This window comes from Doryrhamphus excisus, linkage group LG8 (genome assembly GCF_037039965.1).
Source record: "Doryrhamphus excisus strain RoL-2023G ecotype Guam linkage group LG8, RoL_Dexc_Guam_v1.1, whole genome shotgun sequence".
Classification (NCBI taxonomy): Eukaryota; Metazoa; Chordata; class Actinopteri; order Syngnathiformes; family Syngnathidae; genus Doryrhamphus; species Doryrhamphus excisus.
In genome coordinates this window covers 12153353-12179886 of record NC_136364.1, presented here as the reverse complement: position 1 = coordinate 12179886, position 26534 = coordinate 12153353, and the positions used below count along the sequence as shown (strand labels likewise).

Genomic DNA, 26534 nt, shown 5'->3' with positions numbered 1-26534 from the left:
ACATCTTCATCGATAGACAATTAACCCAGCCCACATGGTGAATTTATCTCTGGCTTTACCTTTGCAAGAGAATCACTCGCAAATGCAATTGAGTGAAACAAAAGGTTAATAGGTGTGCATGAGGCCAACATAAATACTTTGCAAAAGGAAGCTGCGGGTGGAGATGGATTCTCACGTGGGAGAAGGGCTTAACTACATTTTCTCTCGCCACCTAATGCATACCACTCCAGAGCTAATCTGTATCAATACATCAGGTAAGCCAGATGGCACATCGTCACTGTGGGAATACAATAAACTGGCAGGCAGAAGAGCTTCTAGGGCGGCTGGAGGGAAAATAGCATGGAGAAAAAAATAACATTGAATAATGAATTCTATTTGTTAAATAATTTTGAAAAAAAAACAAACAAATAATGTGCAATGAGATGTCCATGCAGTATGTAAGTATTTTTGTACACAATGCAATTAAACACAAAAAACACTCCTCTATATTAGATTCTCCATAATGCTTGAATAAGTAAACACCACACCTCAAATTCCTTACAGGTGACTACCGTGTGTCATCATTCCCGCAACGCACACCGCCTGCAGAGCAGACGTGGCATCTGTAAAGATGATGTTTGCTGCAGGGTTTCAAAAGATCAATGCTTCAAGGTAATACGGTTATTGACAGTAGTAGTACTGCAATATGGGCCATAATTATGCTATATGCTATAATAAAATATCCAATATACACTCAAAAACACTTATAAACACTTTAGTTTTTGCTCCCATTTTTCACACACACAAAATGTGTTCACAAATCTGTCTAAATCTGTTTTAGTGAGTATTCATAATTCTTCATCCTCATCGATGTGGCATCTCAAGATGCTGATTACACAGGATGATAATTGCATTGCATTGCAATAGGTTGGCCACAATAAAAGGCCACTCTAACATGCGCTGCAACTGTATTGGAGGGCATTGAAAACCAGTCAATATCTGCTGTGACACCCAGTATAGTTAAAATGCACATACACAAAAATGGCCTTTTGTTGTGGCCAACCTAGAGCACACCTGTGTAAAAATCATGCTGTCTAATCAGCCTGTTGAATATGAATGCTCACTAATGCAGATTTATGAGAATACAATTTGAGATTGGCCTTCTTAATCTTAGAGTTCAGCTCATGAAAAATGGGAAAATAAATGACCAATGATTGTATTTGACAAGAAAAGTTTAATGATGGACTGCTTTTCCACAGATTCCCATTCCAATAGAATAAACCCCAAGGGGGTCGAATGGATCGAGTCGTGCCAGACTGCAGCAGAAAGACCTGGGGGGAGGCATGAGCGAGGCGTCACCTGCTGTCAGAACACGGGACCTCAAGTGTGTTGATTCACGTTCTGTTCGTCTAAAAATACCTGACATTTTCCAGTGAGTAATGCAAACTCCAAAACAAAAACAGAGCCTTTGCTTTTCTCCGTCGGGACGGGGTAATCCCTGGACATCTGTCAGGGAGGAGTCCTCCAAGATGTGCCTGTGGAGAGGAAAGTATGGTCATTTATTTTTGTCACTGACATAATGATGGCAACAATTTGTGAAGACAGGGATAAAGCTGGTATCAAAGATAAGTAGTAATGAAAGTACCCCACGAAGCATACTTCATTGGCCCCCGTTGACATGCCAAATACTTTGACTCTGTCAGAGACATGAATTTAACAATACTGCATGTTTCTTATAATGGTTGTAGTTTGCAGTGGCACTATATGTCCTCTTGCCTTCTCTGCCTTGCACAGTGATTCACTGACGCACTGAAACATGCTATAAATACTATCAGGATGTACTGTTCTTTGTCATATTATGACACCAACCCCCCCCCCCCCCCCCCCTCCCTCATGACAAGTGATAGGACACAAACCAAAACTTCAGGTGCAGATCAGTGTCTCAATGTAGGCCAGGCTACAGGAACTCTCCTGTTTATAACTTTCAGTTTAGTGTTGAATGTCATGCTAAGCTCTCGTTGTACCGGATTTATATTTTTTAATATCCGACAAGCCGCTACACAATGTCAGTGTGTACAGTATGTATAAAGAATATTATATTTATAAAGAAAAGTCATTTATAATTGTTTAACAATCCACATGACATTCTTTTTATGGCACTGACAACTGCGAGCAACAAATGACTTAACACCACGCATTCAGTCAATTTGACCTTTCTGAGCGATGATGACGGCAGTAATTATGTCTGTCATCAGATAACCAGTAATGTGTAGCAAATCACATTTGTGCAATAATAATCTTTGCAACCTAAAGATTAACCCTGTCAACATTTCCCGAAGTCTATTAACATTGATTTGAACCTCCCTTACAGTGGTAGTTATTTTCTTGTTTACTTGCAGTTCCCGGCTAAGTTACACATTTACAATGGAGCCAGACCAATATGTTGTTTGCTTGAATACCCTCAAATTAATTATATTCTGACCCCCCCTTTGTCCTGTGAATGACTAAAGGTTTCACAACATTTGATGAGACCTTGGCAGATTATGTTGGTGAAATAAAGTGTGTGTGTGTGTTGCGAATTTCACCAACATAGCACTTTGAGAAATCCCCCTCGATCCATTTGACCATTAACTAATTATTCCTTTGGACGCTTTACAGTATTGATTTGGATGTAAGTAGCCCTAGCGTTTGAGGAGCTCTGAATGATTTTGAGACGAGATGCACATTCTGCCGGGAGAACTAATCCGCTAAAATGCCGCATGGGATTTAAAACTATATGGAAATAAGTTCATCCCGATAACGTCACCCATGAGACAAAAGGCAAAGGTTGAGGTGGTGGGCAGTAGACAGGTGATGAATTAGAATTAGGATAAGGAGCAGAGTAGGAGAGACTACACAACATTTATAATTAGAGTATAGTGGAACCTCAGTTAGCATCATTCATCGTACTCTAACTGAATCGTACTCTAACTGAATCACTGGGCTACATGAACATTGAACGTCACTTTTACCTTGAATGAAGACGTGAGTGCTATGAGTGGTTTCTTTAGTGTGTGTCACCTCCCCTATCAACATTTTGACACTTTGGGTTATTTTGCATGATCAATAAAAAAAGCAAAGAACTACAGTCAACCACTGATGATGTCATACACGGGCAACAGAGTTGGGAGACAATGACTTCCTGTTCCGGTTTCTAGTTGAGAGCAAGCTAACAGGCCTTTTTTTTTTTTTATAAAGATACATTACGAAGACAGTTAGACTCACGCAGACTCATACATTACATGACATGATAACAAAGACAGCGTATATGAACTGAGACAACATTTTTGCATTTATTTTTGATATAAACCGAGCAGTACACTCACCAAGGTTCCACTGTATCTGTTCTATTAGTGTGTCTAGTTTCCTCTTTTTTTCTGGAGACTGCATGTCCCGGACATTAATTACCAGATAATACTTCAGAGCAAACAAATCAATATTCATCAGTACATGCTCTGCTTGAATTAAAACAAGATGAGACAGTTTGATACTGTGGATAGATCATCCAAGCCATGGACCATAGAAGCAGTTGTGTCTGACCAATTAGATGTCCAACCTCAGAACATTGCAACATTGTTCCCCTTCGACCAAAGTTGCACCAAACACATCTGCTCGATCACCTGATTAACTCAAGGCTCCAAACTGTCCATTGCTGTAAATGATAGGTTGAATGGTTATCTGTCTTTATAAGTGTCCTAATGTTGGGGACACCTTCACAGTCACATTTGACAGTTGAGTCAACCCTTGTCTGTATATGCTGGTACCCTTATGATGTGATGCTAGGTTGCTACATGATAGACTTAACTAAAATTTTAAGGATTTAAGGTCCCAGAAAGTTTAATGCTGTAATCCCGACTGGTGGAAAGTAGTAGGAACACTTGGAGCTTGCATGGTCCATCCCCAGAAGTCAACAAAAAACATAATGACAATCTCAGTAAGCATTCCATTTAGCATCAGCGGAGTCGATATTCTGAAAGTTATTAAGCAGGCCTCAAAAATGTGCAAGGATCTTGGGACATGGGAGGCTGCAGAGGATCGGGGGTTTCCTTGGGGGTATATTGTCATCCTTAAAATTTAGGAACTAATGAACTGAATGAACTAATGACTAAGGCGCATACATTTACAACAGTTACTTAGAAATTCATGAAGAAGTAATGAGTAGTGGTTCAGGTCAGGTAAGTGGGGACACAGCTTCTGAGTCAGCCCTGCGAATGGTTTTCAAATAAGTTTGACTCCAGCTTCCCCATGACCCTGAACAAGACAACTAATAACCTCCATTACCTGTCCTTGGCTAATTTATCCATCACCCAGTGCTCTATTTGCCTGAGAACTTGGCCATCCTAGTCTGTGACTTTGCATATGTGATTTAGAATTTTGATTAAGGTCAGCGGTTGGGTTATTGCTGTGCATGTCAGCGTAGCCAGTGGATGCTTTAATTGAGCCAGTTTCACGAGGCCGCCGCTGCCAAAAAGAAAGGCGTAAAGTCCAGCAACCCAACACATTCTAGATAGCCAAGTGAAGCAAAGCCCATAATTAGAGTAGACACTCATGTTGGGCTGGTAGGCACACAGATCACACACTGTTACGCTTCATGCCTCTCTCAGATAGGATTCCTGCCCCTTTACATTTAGTGAGGCGTCAGTGGGATAAGTAGAAGATCAGTGGTTTCCCTTAACAGAAAGTCTCCATTTCATTCGGCCACCAGGCAGTTCCAGAGCACATTGCAACTATTGCACTATCCATTTGCACCACTACTCCCTCGGGGGAAAGGGTGACTCTTCCTGTTTAGCTCTCATACAAGTGCGAAAAGGACCAGCATTTCTCACAGGTTAAATGCACTTGTGAATGGCCACCATTACAAATCCCTTTTTGGGAATGGTGCTTTCCTGTATCGTCATTGAGAGCCTGTACCATCAGCCTGACGGCTTTGATAGTCACTAGAATGGAGGGTATCTGATGAATGAAGCACTTGTCTTGCAAATATTGACCTTAGCAGAGGAGCCCTAAAGAGGGAAAAACTCTTTGACGTGAACCCTGAAGAAGGACTGCTGACCTTCTAGACTCTTTCCAACCGATTACTTTCCACGGTTATTTACTCTTTTATCCACTCTCTCATGAATATCAAAGTACAGATGATGAAGAGCTGGTCCCCGTCTCTCACCGTCCCGTCTCACTACCACCCTCCAAGTCGCATTGGAGTTAGGAGCTCAAAACTTATGTTTTGAGAATGTTGTCAGAACAAGGCCTTTCAGGGAGGGTGGGGTTGTCTCTGCTTGTCAGCAGAAGTGCCAGCCGTCATCTGCTTGCACGGAATACAGCATGATAGAACCGATATTGAGAGTCTTTTCCATAGTGATTGGGTGCGATTTCCGGCTGGTATGCCTGGAGAGAGTCTGGGTTACAGTAAGTAGGATGTTTTTAAGAACAGTGGAGGTTAGGGTGAAGGTATCAGTCAAAAGTGATGCGGAGTTCCCCATTCTTGCAGTTCTCCGTCTTCACACGGAAAAAAATGTGAAAAATGCAGTGACTGACAACCTGTCTTACTCTGATTATCAGACCATGAATTATTCATGGGCACACTGGTTCCCTGAAGCCTTGGCACAAGCATATCCAGCTATTTTAAAACCTCACGTCGTCAAGTAGTGGTGGCAGTGATGGAAAACTAAAGCAGGCAAGCTTCTCAGCAAGGGTATCCACTTTGGATTAGATTCAATTGGAGAATGTACTCTGTGTCTGGCTCATTAGTGTAGAAGAACACTTAAGGAACCAGTGTTTAGCATTGACCATCCTGCAGTTGTCATCCGTGATACCATCCATAGGAGCAATTATTTCTTTCTTTATGCACTGGAGAGTATTGCAATTTTCTCTTCTTAACTGAGTAGCAGATAAATAACTAAGAACAAAATAGCTGTGAGAACAAAACCCTTGATCTGTCGGGTCAAGTTCAGGCATTAAATGACCGCAATGGGTGATTTGACAGGGCTGTCGTGACAAAGAAAGTACAGCTAAAAAAAAAAAGTACAGCTAACCAACGGGCATGTTTCCGCTTTAATCTGGACAAGGAAGCATCCTTTAAAATATAAGATGGCAACCGAGTCATCTGTCACGGTCACCCTGTAACCTTGCCCACAGGAGCGTGCCTAGGTAATGATAATATAAAATCACGCTCCTACACAGCATCCAGGCATAATTTAAAGGGCAAATGCCCTATTATAAAAGTAAATGACTCAGATGAACAGGATATGAATTAATGATTTTACTGGATGGTAACTGAGGGACGTTTTTATGCCATATCCTAGAGCACCTCGATGTCACTGCCAGTAAGGGCAAATGTTGTCTTAATCTATCATTTTCTTCATGTGTCACTGTAAATTATTTCATGAACATTTTAACAATATTTAATAATATTGCACACTCATAGCCCTAGTCGTTTTGGCACTTGCTTAGAAGCTCAGAAGTATATATATCTTTTATGGCTGGAAAAAGAGCTAATCAAGACTCGACAAAAACTGGGACACACTATGCAAGTATGTGGGTTCACTTGTTCAGATTCAAACTAAAATGTTTTTGGTTTCTTTTGGCTTTTTTCGTACGGAGTCGCCACATACTGATTTTTGGCTTGAGCCCTTTATATTCCTGATGCCCTTCCTCATGAATACCGATGGTGCTTATGTAATGTACTTCATACTTCGTATTTGAAGTTCATATCCTAGACACTGTAACTACAGTCATCTCTAGTTTAATGCTTCTACTGGCAATTTGAATTGATGGAGAACTTTGTTCACTGTGTCACGTTGGACTGGCAGCAAGTTAAGGTAATGTACACTAACGCTCAAAAGTTTGGGATCACTTGCAAATTTTTTTGTTTTCCAAAGAAAAATAAATTTTCATGCATTTCACAAACATTTTTTTCCATTTCACAAACATTTTTATCCATTTCACAAACAATTAAAATGAATCAGATGATTTTCAAAGAAGGATGTACATTTTTGCATAGAGACCTACTATCACCAACTGTCAGTCCTCTGCATCAATCTCCTGGTATGGCTGCTAATCCAAGTATCATTTTATAAGGCTAATAGATTATTAGAAACCCCATCTAAAAAACTAAAATCTCTTACCATGCTTACCATGCTGTTAACTACTCCCTTCAGAGAGCAGCACAAACTGGGTCTAACAAGGACAGAAAAACAATGCACAACTGTGCAAGAAGACAAATATCTGAGAGTGTGTAGTAGTTTAAGACAAAGACGCCTCACAGGTCCCGTCAAACACCAGTGTCAGTATCAACAGTGAAGACTTCAGGACTTCAGACTTCATGGCAGGACTGCCAAGAAAAAGCCATATCTCAGACTGGCCCAAAAAATTTCCAAGTCATCCCAAACTTTTGCGCGGGACTGTAATCAATTTACCATTACTACATATGACTTGTTTTTCCATATCTTCTGACTAATCATAGGCCATAGTCAACCACAAAAAAGTAATTATTAATTCATTCATTTTTGAAAAAATGCAATAGATCAAGGGAGCGATGTTGAAAGTGCGATGTAGCGAGGGATGACTGTACTATTGTTTGTATATACTGTATATTCACAGATATACTGCATATTTCACTGTAAATCGGATTAGTGTTTCATGCAATGATCAAAATGGTCAATATGAAAATGGAGCTGTTATCAGAGGACTTGCACTGTCGGCAGCATTCACATTCCCTCCGCCCACTGGCATCAATCATGCTTATGTCCCATAATGCAATCAAAAGCTTAATGGCAAACACAGTCCGGGGGCATAATGCTGATGCGGGACATTTTTCTTCCTGGCATGAACGTGCGAATCAGTGAGTTAAGCTAAGCAAGGAATTAAAGGTGTGTTTGTGTTCATGTGTGTGGTTGTCCATGAAGTCTGTCCAATATTGATCACTTTCAGGGCTGCAGTAAAATGTTGGGCAGCCTGCCGGCGAGTTTGACAAGTGTCCTTGTTGGCCTCATTTCTCTCTTGTCCTCACCGTGGGGCAGGACCCGAGGGGGCTGCGAATGTGACAGGTGTCCCAGTAGATCCGGCACAGTCAGCATCTTTACCATATTGTTTACAACTCGCCATCAGTAAAAACCTGCCCGACTTGTGTTTCTGCAACTGTAGCTCATATCACGACCAGTGTTGCAAAGAATGCTTTGATGAGCAACAATGCGGTACACTAAATAAGGAACAATAATCCCGAATCTTGGCCTACACCACAATAATGCAAAGCACCCTGGCGTGAAATTGCAGAACTGACCAGTTGTGTTCTCCTGTCCTTTTTTATTTGTCTGCTTGGCTAAGTTCAATAACGAGTGAACAAGTGATGCTATGCCCTTGTTTAACTTTTATTCCCATTTCCTTTTCGCAGCAGGGCAGACGAGTGTTGAAAAAAAACTTACTTGACACCTGAACATGTGCAGGTTTGTATTTCGTAGGTTGAATCCCTGTGATTGAAGGGTAGTGGACATTCCCCTGACGTGGTACAAAAATACGTCCGGAACAATCTGTGACAAGGGTTTTTTGGGAAAGGGCTGTCAGCAAATATTTGTATCAGCAACAGAGGCCAAAATCCGTGCTACGCTTCAATGCCTCCACTAGGTCCTGGTACTTATTTGCTGTGGTTACATTTGTATGGACAGCAACAACCCCATTGTGACCTTATTCGAAATACCAGCATATTTTTATTATGGTATTTAGTGTATTTATTTTGTGCTGTGTGTGTCTGTACTCCAGATGCAGAGGCGTGAGGCTGAAAAACTGTTATAGTCTTTTTAATGAGACTCATACAACAAAGTCAACAAAGGAGGGAGCAGCAGGCGCCAGCTGAGCTTTATCTTGACCTGGCAAAAGGCACCATGAAATCTTACAATTAAAACAAAGAAAAGCAGAGAGCCATGCTAGATGGCAGGGAAGCAACTGGGCATACTACTAGGAGACATTACGACCATTAAATGTCCAATCAGTGGAAGAAGTCCAAGCCAGTATGGAATAAAGAACCAACGTTTCCCAGTCGCAAGTTTAAAGTAGCCATTCATCCATTCCCCCATCCACCTGAAATCAGTTTTAAAATATATATATATATATATATATATATATATATATACACACACACACACACACATTTGGGCATTTAAGGATCATTTGAATAGGTTGACTATACTTGCATAGTATTTACTTGCATAGTGTTTTAAAATGTGTATTATACATATACTTATTACTTTACGTAATAAATAAGATGGAGCTCCTGGCTGTCCTGGAGCTCCGATCATGAAGATCTGATCATGATTGTCTTAGATTAAAACTATCCTATTAGACTTGTGTTCTTTATAAGGTTTATGGTGAGCGTCTTATTTGTTTACATCCTTGAAAAAGATTTTTTTCTTTGAAAAGGGTTAGTGACATGCAGTGTAGATCATCCTTGCAGACCCACTAGATGGATGTTGTTGACCTAACTCATGAGATGAGACCATGCATGAGTTTGGTTCCAAACTGAGACAAGACCAGATTTTAACATTCATTTTAAGAAAAATACAAAAAAATAAATATATGACTGGACAAACTAACTTTTTAAAATGTAATTTTATTTAGTCAAAAAAAATGTAGGTGCGACCAGTCCAGGTTTGTACCCCGCCTCTCGCCCGAAGTCAGCTGGCATAGGCTCCGCCATACCTGCGACCCTCGTGAAGATAAGCGGTAGAAAATGGATGGATGGATGGACAATGCAGGTGTTTTGAAATGTCTATTGTCCCACAGAGCAACAGCCATAATAATGATACCGCTCACCCTTGCATGGAGGTAATAATAACTGTTTATTTGTCAGTATGATGCACTGCAGTTCTCCAATGCAAACAATAATAACTATACTGGCTAGTAACCCAGTGTCACTCAAACTGAGCATTATTATTTCTGTAAAAGCAGAACTTATATTGGATCTCAGGTGCCGCTACTTACTGAAGTGTGTGTCCAGGTGTGTGTGTGTGTGTGTCATCTCTGCTCACATAACTTTGGCTAAAGTTTCTTGTGCTGTCTGCAAGAGGTCTTTCATGCACGCGCTCATTGGAGTGGAGATGGCAGAGATGCACACTGAGGTGTTATTGATTTGACAGACTCCAGCCCTCAGCTTGTGTTTGAAGTCTCTCCATCCCACTGTCATCTTGTGTTGTCGCTGTGCTGCCATAATGGGGGGATTTCTACCGCCAAAAGGCATTCTTCTTCTGTTTCTCACCTGGAGATTTGCTTGTCAGATAAAGTCCTCGTGAAATTGGTGCGCCAATCGGACAAAGTGGAGAGTTTTTAAAGTTTCTAGGCTCAATATTTTTTTCCTCCTTGTCTTATCTATTGTTCTTCTTTCCATCCCCGCTATCCGTCATCTTCCACTTTGCCTTATCCCACCAGGCCTCTTGTCCCTGCACTGCACTCACAATGCATTTGGCCAGCTCTTATGAAACACTCTTCTTTCCCCTAGCTAGGCTCATTCTTCTCTTTTGCTGCCCTAAATTTTACCTTCCATTAAAAGACAGATCCCCAAGGTTTATGATTAAATGTTTCAGAGCTTCTCTTTGCTTTATGCCTTTTTGTCGGCAAAATTGGATAGAAAATTATTTATGACTCACTAGTGAAATGGGATTTCACATTTAGGCTGAATGACACTAATGTCGAAACATACAGTATATGAAATGTACTTATCCTGGGGTGGGGTGGCCATAGTGAATGCCGGGAGGGTATTAGATGGCCGATATGATCAGTTGAGGAGGCCTGTTCTGAGTGGAATCTGTCCTGTTAAAGAGGAGTATGGTCTTGGCCCAATATCTTCATGAAGAGCAACAATTCTTTTTTCAGATCCTACGAAAGTTCCTTCAACCGTCAACCATTTAACTTCCACTGACCCAATATGTGTGAGAATGATAACACTAAATTTAACAAACTTGCTCCCGATTCACACCTAAGACCTTGTAACACAAACGGGTCCTAATAATGCATTTTTGGCCTTTTGCGACTTATACTCCGGAGCGACTTATAGTCCAGAAAATACGGTATAGTAAGATTTTTGCAGAAATATAAAGAGTAAGTGATAATGTGCAATATTTACGACCTGTGCAGAATATACTGCAATACTAAAAACATAGAAGATGGTAACCGTCAGGGAGATGTGTCATTGTTGAAGTGTACAATATTTCATGGTACAATATGCAAAGAGTGGAATGAGGTTGCATGTGTGCACAATGGGAGGCAGAGATTGGCTGTGCAGAATATGGGGGGGGGGGCCCTAACACTGTTATCGTTGACTGTCTGCGTGTGGGAGATGCGATGTGACAGCTGAGCAGAGCTGTGAGGGCAAAGATGATTTCACAAATGGTAGCCCAAGGGACCATTGGCTTTGAGGGAGGGGTGAGGAGGTGCAGAGTGGGCAATGTGGTGCACGCTGGGAATGGGTCGTGAGGGTAAACTACATGCGGTGTGCCCGTGTCTCATTCTCTCTACGGTTGTTTTTTTGTTTGCCACGTTTAAATCACATTAATGGTCATTTTAGCATTTGGTTTCTATATGAGACACTGCTATGGAAATGGCTTTACACTCTAGATGTTGCTGTTTTTTTATGACGCTATCATTGCAGATCGTAATGTTCAGGGTTCACTGTAAGGCCAATTCCTGTGGGTCCGTTCTAAAATACTCCTTCCTGAAACACTTTGCCACATTAGTTGACACTCATAGGGAATTTAGATTTTGTCTGTGGTGATATTTTAAGTTGTAAAAGGCAAAAAAAATAATATTGACCTACATTAAGTAACACTTTGGCTTTGGACTAAATATGTGTGTGTGTATGTATACATATATATATACACTGAAAAAAATGATACTTTGGATCAACTTTAAAAAATTACTGTAATTTGTTACACCTAAATTTATTACTTTTTCTCAAATTTAATTTATGATGTGGTTGGAACCATAAATTTTGATTTACTGGAAATACATTTTTGACCTTCAAACATGTCTCATGAAGGTATAATTAAAATTATACTTTATACTGAATCAGAAATTTAATTTGAGAAAACTAAAAAAAATGCATTACAATTACAGCAATTCAATTAGTTTATAACAAAGTAAAATCTATACTTATAGGTAATAGTCAAAATTAGTTTTGAAAAATTAAGTTGTAACAAAGGATAAACATTTTACAGTGTTTGTTATTAATTATATCTTTACTTTGTATGAATGCAGTTTTTTCTTTGTTTTAAGAATTTGAAAAATCAAAATTTATGGGTTCAACCACATCATGAATTTAATTTGAGAAAAACTAATAAATTTAGGTGTAACAAAATACAGTAATTTTTTAAAGTTGATCCAAAGCATCATTTTTTTTCAGTGCAGGATGGCTGATGGACTTGCGCTTATAAAAGCACCTTGTGTAAGGATGCAATAATGGCTAAAGGCAAACATCACTTTTTAATGTTTTTAATGTATAACAGTAATGCGTATTCATGAACACCAAATGGGAGAAAAATCTGTCATCTTCCTCACATCGCCCCTAGACAAGGTCGGGTCATGGGGTCCCCTCGTCCCTCTCCCTTGTTGGTTCTGTCTCGTCGGACAGAGTCTTCTCGATGTCCTGGGTCTTCCCTGAGGCGTCCTATCAGTCGGCTGGAGGCATCCTGACAAGATATCCAATGCCCAAAGTCATATCCAAAGTCAGAGTCCATGCTCAGCTGGGATGAGAATCAGCACCCCTAAATTCAAGTCAATGATTCTCACCTGGAAAAGGGTGTCATTTCTGGGTCAGATGAAACGTGTGGTGGACAGCCAGATTGTTGCGGCGGACTCAGCATCGGTCCATTGTTGTCAATTCACCTGTCCATCTGCGTTCCTACCATTGGTGATGAGCTTTGGGTATAGTGACCGAAAGGACAAGATTTCGTGTACAAGCAGCCACAATGACTTGTTGACACTGTTGGGGGACTCGACTCTCCCATTGAGATGAGGTGAGAAGCAAAGTAAACCAGGAGAAACTCTTGAGTAGAACAGTCGCTCCTCCGCATTGAGAGGAACCAGAGACAATATCTCTCAATTGTCCTGAGAATGCCTTGGATAAAGTTGGATAGCTGGGGAGAGGGAAGTCTGGGCTTCCCCTGCTTAGGCTGATGCCCCTGCAACCCGACCTCAGACGAGCAGAAGAAGATGGATGGATGGGGTTTTTTGTCCCTAAAATGGGTAAAAACGAATACCTGAGCACATCTGGCATTAATCAGAGGAACCAAAGACCCCAAAATGACCAATGTCATAAATCAACACCTCCCAAAACAGATTACACAGGCCCTGAGTGTTCCAATAAAAGGTTAATTTATTGCAGGGATGTTGTTGTTATACTGCCATGGCGTTATCTGGGTGTACCTATAAATTTGGCAAAAGGAGTAAAGCTGCCAGGAAGGCTTCATTGCGCCTTTCCGTTGACTTTATGAGTTTCTATGTGAAGGATGGGAAATTATTCATCCTAAATATACACAGTATATCTCCTTTTGGTTTATTTTGTTTTTTTCATTGAATTTGCTTCCTTGCTGTCTTTATTAAAAAAAAAAAAGATTGACATGGGGGCACATCTGAACTAAAAGTATTACAACCATTTTACAGACACGTACGCGCTAATGGAAAATTCAACCAGTCAACCACTGTGCATTATTATCGTTGCTAAGGCAGCTTGGCCTGGGTCTCATTAGACTGGACAGGTGTACCTAATGTTGTGGCCTGCGATTTGGCGTCGCCACAAAGTTCAAATATGGACATATGACAGATTATACAGCAGATGACATTAGGCATCAGTTTATCATCACACTTCAGTCTCGTCTCGGCCGTGCCCACATATTACATTCACACTTCAATCCCTGCTTTCAGCACAGGCCGAATTAATCACACGTCACACAGAATGACAGCACACACACACACACACACACACAAAGATAATGAGTGTGCATGTCAGCGGTGCTGCGAGTGTGCAAAATGAGAGAGTGGGGGGGAAAAAAAATCAGAAAAACCATTTAACATTTTAAATAGCTGCACCAATCTCTTACTCAAGCAAGCCCCATTAATTAAAAGGATATGCCCTGGTGATGCTCAAATGAAATCTCGCTCCCATTCATTGTGCGATACGTCTTTAAGAATGAATTTTACCCACAGAAAAAAGATCTTATAATCTAGGCTGCAGACTTTATACATAATTGGATAAAGATGATTTATGCCAGGTAGAGAGGTATGACGAAGAGAGAACCACACTCTTTCTCTCTCACTTCCGCAACACACAGAGGGAGTTCTTAATGAGTCAGATTGACGTTCTCATCTCATTTAGAGATGTGTTTGTGCACGATCAGGTGCTTTCATTTGTACTTAATTTGTCAAGGTGGGGTTGATTAAGTCTTTCTTAAGGTGCAGACAAAATGCAGCAGTCGGCCCTTACTGTACTTTGGTCGTACTTTGGAGCAAATATGCAGTCATGTGCAAATACTCCAAACATTTTTTAGTTTTTGTGTTTGCAAAATACCTTTATCCCTGGGCTTGAGCATTTATGTTTGTGTGGCCATGCGTGGGTAAGCACGTGCATATGCATGCTCCCACACATTTACATTTCTCTTTTTATTCATGTGTCATTGGTTAGCGCTGCTGTTGCTTTGCTGTAAGATGTTTGCTTGGGGCTCTGCGACCATTTCAGGTAACACGACAGTGTTCCTCCCTTCTCCTCCCTCCCTGGAGAAAGCTCCTTGGGGAGGTCTTGTTGTTGGAGCAAAACTTTCCAGCGTGCCTTCACAGTGGAAAGCAAAAGGGGGTTGCTTCCTTCTTGCCGCTCCGCTACGGAGCATGCAGTGCAACGGGGGAGTAGAAGCTCGAGCGAGAGAGAGCGAACGGCTTTAAAAATACCTCTGTAAGGCCGCTTTTAACTTGTTCACTGCTGTATTAGCAACCCAGCTCAGGGAGGAACGGAGCATCATTAATTCATCCAAACCAATGGACTAAATTGTAACACTTGTGTATATATCAGGTCTATCTCTGTGTGCTGTAGATACACACGGGAAATTCAAAGCACATTCAACTTGCAGAGATAGTCCCGTATTCCCGCCTCTTATCGGAGATGTATAATGAATGGGAATAAAGGTAGAGGATGATGATAATGATGCCTCCCCACTGTGAGAGGATGCCTAGCTAATGACATGGACAACACGGCGGGCATGTTGCTGATAAAGTGACAATTACCCACAGTTGCCGCCAAGTCACTCATTAAGATCTGGGCTGTCAGTGGTCCATCTCAGTACTTCTAATAAATGTGGTCCACAGCGGACCCCTTAATGGCTCTCCTTATTAAATATTATATGAATGTGGTTCCACATGGGCCATTATTTATAGCGGCAATGTCAATTATAATATATTGTTATTATTATAGGTAATCGAGTTCATGAATAACATGAATATATGATGCATTGGTGTTTAAGCGGCGTCATCCCAGATAGAAGGCTGAAATCATTTCACAACAACTTAAATTTAAAGACGAGTACCAATATGAGTTTAAAGGGGACCTATTATGCTCATTTTTAGACCCTTTGTATTGAGTTGTGGTCTACTATAGAGCAGCTACACACAATAACGTGCCAAAACGGTCTGCCCGCCCCGCTTTTAGCCTTGTTTTTAGCCTTGTTTTTAGCTCTGAATTAATGTATGGATGTTTTTTGAATGCATCTTTTACTCTGATTTTTACTCAACTCTATTTCTATTTATTTCTTATTTCTTCACTGTAAAGTGTCTTTGAGTACTCTGAAAAGTGATATACAAATAAAATGTATTATTATTATTATTATTATTATTATTATTATTATTATTATTATTATTATTATTATTAATTTACTCCCCTCATGGCCTGCCTCCGGGCACGCCCACTCCACTGTGATTGGTCACACACCCAAAGTGCTTCCTAACTATGAACCATATAAGGAAGTCCGCCCAAACTTCTTTCAGGGTCCACTTCCAAATGTGCAATCCTCATTGTCTGAAACTTTGGCATTGTTTAAAATGAGAATATAATATTCTAACTACATTTGGAGGTAAAAAAAAAAAAAGTGGACAAAGCATAATAGGTCCCATTTAAAATGAAAAAGTCGCACCTGAGAATTTTTCATTGTTTGTTTTTCATTTTTAACTCATATTGGCACTTGCCTTGTACATTTCTTAGCTAGGTTTTAAGTCTTAAGAGGCTGTGTGATGATTTTAGCATTCTTTGTAAGATGACACCGTCAGTTAAACTGTAACAGGAATTACCTCCTGCGATATTCAGTTGACAAGCTTGTTTTAAGTCCACTTAAAGGATATGTCACAAGAAATTAGGCTGCACCTCTGTAACTTGCAGAGTTCAAAGTTTAGGGAAAAAGTAGCAGTTTTTACTCTAGAAGTTACGGTACATATTTTCCTGCAAAATATATATTATTTTTTTAATGGGTAGGGGAGTCCAAACATTTTTATCCAAGGGGACATCTAGGCGAAAAATGTGTTGTATTTTATTTTCAAAATAAGTTTTTGAACACTGCTGATGAGATTATTCCACTTTCTGCTTGGGGTGATCAGATTAGAAGTTAGGGTTCCAGTTGAGTTAGCTTCATGGGCATAGTGTACGTGCATGCACACATTATTATTAGCATTATTATTAGGTGGAGGGGGTTCAGAGGGGCAGAGGGGACAGAGGGGTTCAATGAATGGATGGAATGAACTGATGATGGTAAAAGCAACAGCAGCAGGGTGCAATTGTAAAATCCCACATTCCACAAACGTCTTATAATGCAGGGACGATATCGTAACATGATATCAACTTTGCTGTGGTCATTATACACAGCCATATCCAAACACAACAGATAACTCAAAGCAAAATTACTCCTCCTGGGACCATTAAGAAGACACTTTGCAAAAAAAAAAAAGAATTCTGTCAGATAGACATCAACATGTACAAAAAAAAACCTAATTACTATTTAACCAAGTGATGAAATGAAACTATCCTAACAAGTATGCCTTTGGGCATAGTATAAAATAGGCCCTCATTAGTAAAACTGAAGTGAATAATAAAATAATGTGAAATTCGCCCTGCAGGGTGGAAAAGTCAGAGGATATTTATAGGATTAAACCAAAGACAAAAATATGGAAGAGTCTGCTTTCATAAGAAATTAGTGCAAACTTATGTATAGAAAAATGTGCACTGGTGTGACTAGCCACAATAAAAGGACACGGATGTGCAGTTTTAATGAAATGAAATCTTTAACTTCAGAATTTTCACATTGCTCAATGCGAAACACCCACTGTGTGTTTAGAGTGTTTCGCCAAATCATCACCAAATTTGAGGTCTGACAAGCATGTGTGTAAAATCTGAACAAGATTGGTTGAAAGACATGGCTGCCATCAAGCAAAAACGTCACAAACATTCATTCATTCATTCATTTTGTACCGCTTATCCTCACGAGGGTCGCGGAGGTGCTGGAGCCTACCCCAGCTGTCTTCGGGCGAGAGGTGGGGTACACCCTGGACTGGTGGCCAGCCAATCACAGGGCACATATAGACAAACAACCATTCACACTCACATTCATACCTATGGACAAATTGGAGTCGCCAATTAACCTAGCATGTTTTTGGAATGTGGGAGGAAACTGGAGTACCCGGATAAAATCCATGCATCGATCACAATCAAGGTTTTTGATGAATTTGTCCTATTATAATTTGTCCTGAGACCAGCCATGTTGTTTGGTCTAGAGACAGTGCCAGTGAGGAAAAACCAGAAAGTAGAACTGGAGGTAGCAGAGATGAGGATGCTGAGGTTCTCATTGGGAGTGACCAGGATTGATAGGATCAGGAATGAATCCATCAGAGGAACATAACATGTTAGATGCATTGGAGATAAAGTCAGAGTAATGGAGGACATGACGGTAGTTGGTATGAGAGTGACAGATGACAGGGTTGGATGGAGACTAAACCCTGAATGGAAAAGCAGAAAGAGAAAGAAGATGAATTTGTCTTATTGTCCTGTAGAAAATATGAAAACAGGTTTTCACAACTATATGATGCTTTTGAAGGTCATTTTAATTGAAAGAGTATCGATCACTAAATGGTGATTAGGTGCTCCTGTTGTGTGTCCAGTCGCTGGGCTGCTGTGGGGTAAATGGCAATATTGATCTGCTTGTTGGCGGTCTCCTGGACGGGCAGCGTGCTTATCTCTGTCCATCATCATAATGGAATTAAAACAATGAAAGAAGAGGATGTGATAGTTTAGGGGGGGGGAAGCTTTAGCCTGTTCAGATATGGTCTATTAATGAAGTCATACATCATTATAAAAACTTCTTATCCTTCTACTTTTGCTCTAGCGGGCCACTGTATTTCCATCAAACGCTGCGCTTGACACTCTCTTGACCCGCCTGATGAATAAAGAATTGATTTGGGATTAGCCTTTCATCATTAAAATCTGCAGCTTGTCGTTGAATCTGCTGAATTTCAATCACTCCCTGCCATTGGTATGTTTTGTTTGCCTTCCCCGCCTGATGATATACACTCATCTTGCACTCTATGACTTAGTGGCCACTCTTTATAAATCACAATATACTAAACAATCAATCACCTTTTCATTTTGCATATACTGCTGCAGAAAGTCGAGGAGCAGAATGCATAAAACGGAAGCATGTGTTATTAGAGCCACATGCTTTGTACACAGATATGATTTATGGAACGCCGCCGCCACCGCCACCGCCGCTCCAATTGCTATGTATATCCGCTTGCATAATTACAAGCAACAGCGTTTTCACTTGTACCTTGGGCATGCCGCACGGGCTGATGTCCATAATTTACTTACTTTCTGACATATTTTAAATAGAAAGCATCAAAGCACAAAGTAACCTTGGTGAATCATCCAAGTGCAGTTATGGCGCTGTCACTTTGAGGGAAAACAGGGTGGGAATTTGCTAATTTATCACCTTTTCTCACTCCGGCGCGTAAGTCGCGGTTAAGAGTGCAATGTTTTTATTAACAATATCATTGTGAAATATGATCGGTATGAAAATGTAATGGCTGGTTGTTACATTTGTTATATGTATACAGATATATATATGCATGTTTTGCTCAAACACTTTTATTTTGGATAACTCTGCTTCAATGTGACTTTCTTGCCATTTGTCCTCACTGTATTCCGTGCCAACTGTGGGTTATACGTCAATGACATCAATACGCTCCCTTCTGCTCAGTATTCCATCGACACTATCTCCTGGATAATATATGAACCTCAACTTTTTGTTAGCCATGGGGACATGAACCCTGCCCCCCCCCCCCACCCTCCTCCTCCACTTCTCCATCACTAGACAGAGAATATAAAATGAATATTTCATCGGGCTTCAACATCCGTCAGTCAAATTTATGTAGACATCCTGCCAATAAATGGTGGAAAGATTGATGAAATATGATGTCCCCGGGTGCAGCGTGAAGCAGCTGGTATAGACCGTGTTGATACAAGCGCTATTTTTGGACGATTCGGTGGTGCTTTAATTTGGCGGGGCAGCCAACTGTAGCGTATAGGAGTGTGGTTCTCGGGGATGAAAAGGAGAAGATCACGTGTACCCGTATCCTATGCCATATAAACCTGTTGCGCAACCTTCATTGGATTGAATATGGTCCATTTTTATGCCACTGCAACAGCATGAAGGTGTTTGAGTGCTGCGTTCAACAAGACAAGGGTAGTATGGTGAATCATGATAGATTTTTTATTTTATTTTTTTTTGACATAGTTTAAAATGAGAATATAATATTTTTATATTTTTAATATATATATATTTTTTTTTTATTATTTCAGATATTTATATAGCATATTTTATAAACAGAGTTTCCAAAGTGCTGCACAGACTAGTAAAATAAAAAGTAAAAATAAAATAAATAAAATTACAAATTGAATTGAATCAAGAATTAAAAGATCAAATAATAATAAGAAAGACTACTTTAATCAATAAAGATTAAAAACAAGAAGCAAAGCAATAAAAGTATAAAAAATAAAACCAATCAAAACAAAAAGAAATAACTAAAAGACACTGGACCATACGACTCACGCCGAGTTATAGGCCAGAGAATAAAATTGGGTTTCAAGACGAGACTTAAAGCTTTCAATAGGTAATGGTTAACTTGTTAAATTCCACTCATTTATAAACATCAAGTTAAATAAAGCGGGACCCTAGCCACGGTGCAATGGAACAATACACGCAAACTGGACAAATGTGTTTATAAGTTACTCTGAGGTGCTTTTTTTAGGCCCCTCCAGTTCACCGTACGCCATATTTCTCGACATCAGACCACAAAATTCTGGACTGTTTATAGATTTGATGGATTCGACAAAATTTATTTCTGTGTGCCGTATAAAGTCCTTTGTCAGGCCAGCAATGTGAACTGCAGTCTTGTTCTGTTGGAAATCACACTCATTACAACACAGACGAGGGCCTTAAGTCATAAGCAAAGCCCCATGCAGCACCGCTACAGAGAGATCTGCCATTTGACGCCCCTGCACAACCTGAAGCTCCACTGTTCCATTGAAGGAAAGAGCACCCCAGATCATGATGAATGCTCGTGTAACCCATCTGGTTCAGCCAGTCCCGTGGAACCAAGAGTTAGGAGCTTTGCGTCCGGTTAACACGCCGGACTGTCGACTAGATGCAGATTTTCAGGGAGAGAGGTTCACCATTCGCACAGCCTCACTGGCATCAGTTGCATTCATGGATTCTGTGTGCTGCTACAAGGAGCACTGAGAGGAGAAGAGAAGTGTGAGTGCCTTAATAGCGAATCTCGGCATCAATTCTAAATTACACTAAAACTCATTTTACATCCCAGTCTCGGAAACTTGTTCATAACCTGACGACCTGTATTTGAATCGACGCTGTTTTGAATACAAATTTGCATTAAAATTCATCAATTTTAATGGTGTACAGAATAGTGTGGTTTTTTTTTTCATTGTGGTGGTCAGAGAAGTGAGGGTTCTAAACTGGCAACTTTGCATATGAAGCAAATATTTGCATCTGGAGGAATTGGCACAACATCCTGTGATGTTGCTGATTACCATAGTGATGAGAAGCTTCAAAAGCAAGCACGTTCTTCTTCTTCTAGAGTTGAGCTCCGAGTTATAGGTTATGAGCTGCAGCATTGGCTGTCTCTGCGGGCCTGTTCCTGCTCAGCAGCAGGAATATGGGACACTCCACTGTTGATTATAACGAAGCGTGTGTGTGTGTGAGGATTGGGGGGGGGGCTTACTTTCTTTCTAGCTGTGGAAAAAAAGGCAAGGCAGTGTGTTTTGACAGAGCTCATTATCTTCTCTGGAGGTGTTTGGGCTGTTTAAGAAACGGCCAAAAGAAAGAGGGCAGTCGATAATGAAAAAGATTTTGAGCAGGAACATTCATAAGAGATTGAAGATTTGCAATGGTGCATTGTGGTACGGGGAACCATTTCTTAATTGTTTCTCAGGGACAGTCATTTCCCTTCTATTCCCATAAAACAACCTCCATGTCTTGATCCTTATGTGGTCATCTGAAATGTGCTGACACCGAGCTTTTGGAGGCACTTGACAGGGTTGAGGTAATATCGGAAGTGGTGTAGGGACACTTCTTTTATTGCTGTGCTTATACCTCTCCACACTTTGTATGCTGGAAGACAAAAAAAACTGGGTCTTATACTCAGCACTGCAGCACACGGCAGATTTCTCCTTATGTGTTGATGCAAAACGTGCGAGCAGAGCTGGAAAGGAATACAAAGTCAGCACACGTCAACATCGCTGCAAAACATGCGGCCCGGATATCGAGATAACAAGGATATGGCGTGATCCCTGCCTGCAGAGATCGCTGTGGCGTGCTGCCAGTGATCTACTCATGTCTGTAAGAGCTAGTCACACATTAACTGTCCAAATCTTCAATGTGGAGAACCCGATAACAAGCACTTTCTGTCCAAACTGTGTCAAGGATGTCAAGCCCAGTGTAACACAGTGGAACCTTAGGAAGTGTCATTAATTTGTTCCAGAATGTCCGACCAAAACAGATGTTAACTGAATCAATTTCTCCCATAAACATCATTTAAATCCAATTACAATCATCCCTAGCAATATTGTGGTTTGATTATCTCGCTGTATCACTGTGATGTGATCACAGTGATGGGAATAACGGCGTTTAAAATAACGGCGTTACTAACACCGTTACTTTTTTCAGTAACGGGTAATCTAACTAATTACTTACTTACTCAGCATAACGCTGTTACCATTTTCAACACCCGTTACTGCACGTTACTGAAGCCGCCTAAAAATATATCGCCGAATTCATAACTAATCTGCAGCGCAATGAGAGTGTTGCAGAGTGACAAGGGAGGGGGGAGATAACCACATAAGTAATGAGGATTGGCTAAGGTTTAGTAAGATTGCGTCTTCAGCCAATCAGAGAACTGCAGTGGGCAGGTGTTTAGAGCACATAAGCAACGAGGGTTGGCTAAGGGTTAGTAAGATTGCGTCTTCAGCCAATCAGAGAATTTAAATAGGCGGGTGTTTAGAGCACATAAGCAATGAGGATTGGCTAAGATTGCGTCTTCAGCCAATCACAGAACTTGGGTGGGCGGGTGTTTAAATCACGTCCAAACAGCGTTTTCCAAATGGAAGTACAGACACTATTTTAACCTCGTTGATGTCAAAGGTAAAATGTACATGTCTCCGTAAAAAAAGTAAATCAGTTAGTAACTCAGTTACTTTTTTTGAGAAGTAACTAGTAACTGTAACTAATTACTTTTTTAGTAACATGCCCAACACTGATTATTAGTCAAACCATATCAAAACAGTTACAGCCCCCGTGACAGTTCACTAATTTTCTTTTCCTGCTTTAGTTCCTGGTTCATGCCCTTATTTTGTAATCACTTCCTGTGTTCTCTGTTCTGTTTTCCGTTGCTTGCATTATCTCCCGCACTTGTTTCCCATTTTCAGTGATGCCTATTTAGTTCAGGTGCGCACTCCTTTGGTTGTTGGATCATTGTCATTGAGATGATTGTACATGCTCGTCGTCTTTCTACATTGTGCTATCCATTAAAACAAGTTTTATCTGTATCTGGGTCCTCATCTCTGCATCCTGGGGTCACAACGCAACAACGTACCAGCCGAAACATGACACAAAGGTTACATTCTGTCCGTTTGAGCAAATAATCCGAATGCAATTGCAATATTTGGGTCCATGTATACGTGGCTACTGTCAAGATTACCGCATCTCTTTGGAAGACCAGTTGTTTAGCCTCAGGAAAGGAACTGTCTCAGAGGAGCTGCACACCTTGACACCTGCATAGTGGGTTGATATCCTTGGGCCACACCATCCATCATGACACAAATAAACATCACCAGATATGCTTAAATATGGTTAATGCAGCTTGGTGTTTGAAAATATGCAGAAAAATCAGCGCTCGCCTCACAATTATGCACGTTGTCGTATTGGCATATGCACATAGTTCCTGCACATATCCAGGAATGAATAAGTCAGCCAGAACAACTTCCAAGTCTGAGTGATGCCAACCCTAACAAATATTCATCTGACCTCATGCCATGGACAGGAATCAAGGAAGGCCGGCATCAGAGTTGTTGCATGTGCAAGCCAAGAGCAAGGGTGGGTGTCGGTCAAGGAGAAGGAAGTGTCTCTCTTGCCACCATTCAATCATTTCACAGGATCAACTCCAGGCCAGAGGTCAGAACTGTAATTGTTCAATGTGTGTGTGTGTGTGTAACCTATTTACAATACATCGGCCTTTTCTCTTTGAATGTGCACCAACTAGCCCTTAAGCATTGCCCCAATTTGATCATGTTTTCATCCACTGGTAATTAAAGCAATGGACCCAAATGGAATCATACAGTATACGAGCTCCTGTAAACAGAAATAGATTCGCTCGTGGTTTAATGATGTTCCTGATCTAGCTTGGGCTTTTTTTCTTTGTGCGAATGCTATCAATTAGTGCAATGTTATTCTGCTTGACCACTACTATTTTCCGCAGATTGAACGCAATAATAGGGCCTTTATCAGATTGTCAATATGGTGAGGGCACATTTCTTATGCTGCTCTTGCAGTTGAATCTTATTTGAGCGTGGAGAGCATACATTACGTTGTTGGACCAACACCTTGTGGAGGAGGCAGTACGATGGTGTGAAGCGACAGCTCCATCATGAAAAAACAAAGCTTGTCATCCATCTCAAATTAGAGCGATATCGAGACAAGAAGATTCTGCAACCTTGCAAAGACTCACAGTTAAGTAGTGTGGAATCTTCCTCAGTATTGGGGATGCTGCAAAATATTTTAAAACATTTAAAAATTTGAACACAAGATAACAACATTCTAACTACATTTATAAGATATGCCTGTATTCGTCCCTCAGTAGGGAAATTTGCATGCATTATAGGTCAGAAAAGTGGAAAATGTCCCCTTCATTGACGTAAGGCCTATTTTAGGGGGTCTTCAGCCCCCCTAAAATGTTCTTAAGCTCCCCTAAACAATTTGATATTTTTTATTGATTTTTTTTTTTAATAATAGGTCCAGTTTAAAATGAAAAAGTTGCACATGACAATTTTAACGTGAGAAAACAACATTCTAGGGGGGATTCATCCCCCTAAAATGTTCTTAAAACCCCCTAAATAATTTGATATTTTTAATAAATTTTTTTGATTGACTTTTTTAATTTTTTTACACAAACAAATCTGACAAATTTCATATAATAGGCTAATACTAGCCTACTAATAGCCTAGTAATAATCAGAAGAAAAATAATGATGATAGTATGATAGTAATAATAATAGGCTAATTAATAATATAATAATGATTATTATATCATTGATCACTGTCCACTGGACAGAATGGTTGCAGAGCTTGAGCAGCGGTTTTGCAGTGTAGATTGTGTAAATTTAATGGTGGCTTAAAACAATTAAGTATCTCTACAAGTATCTGTCCAAAAGTGGGAAAGTTATATCCCGGTTCCTTATTAGTTTTTTGGATTTATTGATGTTTTGGATTTTTTTGAATGTCTATTACATTCATTCATATCCTGTGCATTTCCAGGGGGCTAAGCCCCCCCTGTCCTCAAAACCTAGTGATGCACCTCGGCGACGGGGATCAGTCACCTGGCAGAGGCAGTTAGGATTTGGCACATTTTGCACACTCTTTCCTGCTGACAGGGCTTCTAATTCATTGGTATTGACAGACAGCTACATTTCAGGTATGAACCCCCCCTCCTCATGTGATCCATGGTCACATCTTGGCCACCCCAATGAAACATTTCTGGCTTTGCCCGTATTTTATGTTTATATTTCTACATATGAGAAAAGGAGAAGAGATCATGGCTTTTCTTCCCAGAGCTGAGCATCTCCAAACAGTCCAAGACCCTCACATGCTATCAGAATTAGCAGTGGACCAATGCTGCCATCTACTGTTTTTTAATAATATTCATACACTGTCTTAGGAGCTAGCAATTAAAATGTGCATTGCTCCTTTCAGACATTATCGATTCTTATACCACATATGGTAAGTGTATTAGTGCATAAATAAATGAATTATATAAGGAATAAAAATGCAAGGTGGTCAAGTGGTTAGCATGTAGGTCAGGAGATCGGGAAGTCCTGGGTTCCATTCTCCGCTTGAGCATCTCTGTGTAGAGTTTGCATGTTCTCCCCCGTGTGTAGGTTTTCCTCCCCCATTGCAAAAATATACTAGGTTAATTGGCGACTCAAAAATGTCCATAGGTATGAATGTGAGTGTGAATGGTTGTTTGTCTATATGTGCCCTGTGATTGGCTGGCCACCAGTCCAGGGTGTACCCCGCCTCTCGCCTGAAGACAGCTGGGATAGGCTCCTACATACATACCTTTGACCCTAATGAGGATAAGCGGCATAGAAAATTGATGGATATGTAATTACTTAAAAATGTTTTAGAAAATACAAATGGAAGTGGAGCTCACTCACTTCACCTCCTCTGCGGACACTTTGCCTTTGCTGCTTGCTTATATTTAATTACTGAATAAATGCATGATACAATATACACGTAAATGTGCACCTTTACTTGCTAAATATATGCTGCCCATGCCGCTAAATTGTTAACACGGATCTCATTAATGTATGAGGTACACTACCGCTCCAAAGTTTGGGATGACTTGGAAATGTTTTTGTCCAGTCTGAGATATGGCTTTTTCTTGGCAGTCCTGCTATGAAGTCCAGCATCCTGAAGTCGCCGCTTCACTGTTGATACTGACACTGGTGTTTGATGGCTACTATTTAGTGCAGCTGTGAGGCATTTTTGTCTTAAACTACACACTCTCTTGCACAGTTGTGCAGCGTTTTTCTGTTCTTGTTAGACCCAGTTTGTGCTGTTCTCCGAAGGGAGTAGTTAACAGCATGGTAAGAGATTTTAGTTTTGGTTTAGATTTTTAGATGGTTTTTCTAATCATCTATTAGCCTTATAAAATGATGAACTTGGA

The 26534-nt window shown here is 40.4% G+C and overlaps 1 long non-coding RNA gene across 3 annotated transcripts; it reads left to right on the top strand.

Annotated features, from left to right (window-relative positions):
• The first annotated feature begins 528 nt into the window (after positions 1–528).
• On the top strand, positions 529–26369 carry LOC131135058 (uncharacterized). 3 transcript variants are annotated; one of them, XR_013627913.1, is made up of 5 exons: positions 529–651; positions 1239–1363; positions 1443–1528; positions 23635–23765; positions 26257–26369. It is a non-coding gene; the product is annotated as an uncharacterized LOC131135058 (long non-coding RNA). The 3 variants fall into 3 exon arrangements; XR_013627912.1 differs by lacking the exons at positions 23635–23765; positions 26257–26369 and adding an exon at positions 8770–8987; XR_013627911.1 differs by lacking the exons at positions 23635–23765; positions 26257–26369 and having other exon boundaries at positions 1443–1809.
• Positions 26370–26534: the final 165 nt, after the last annotated feature.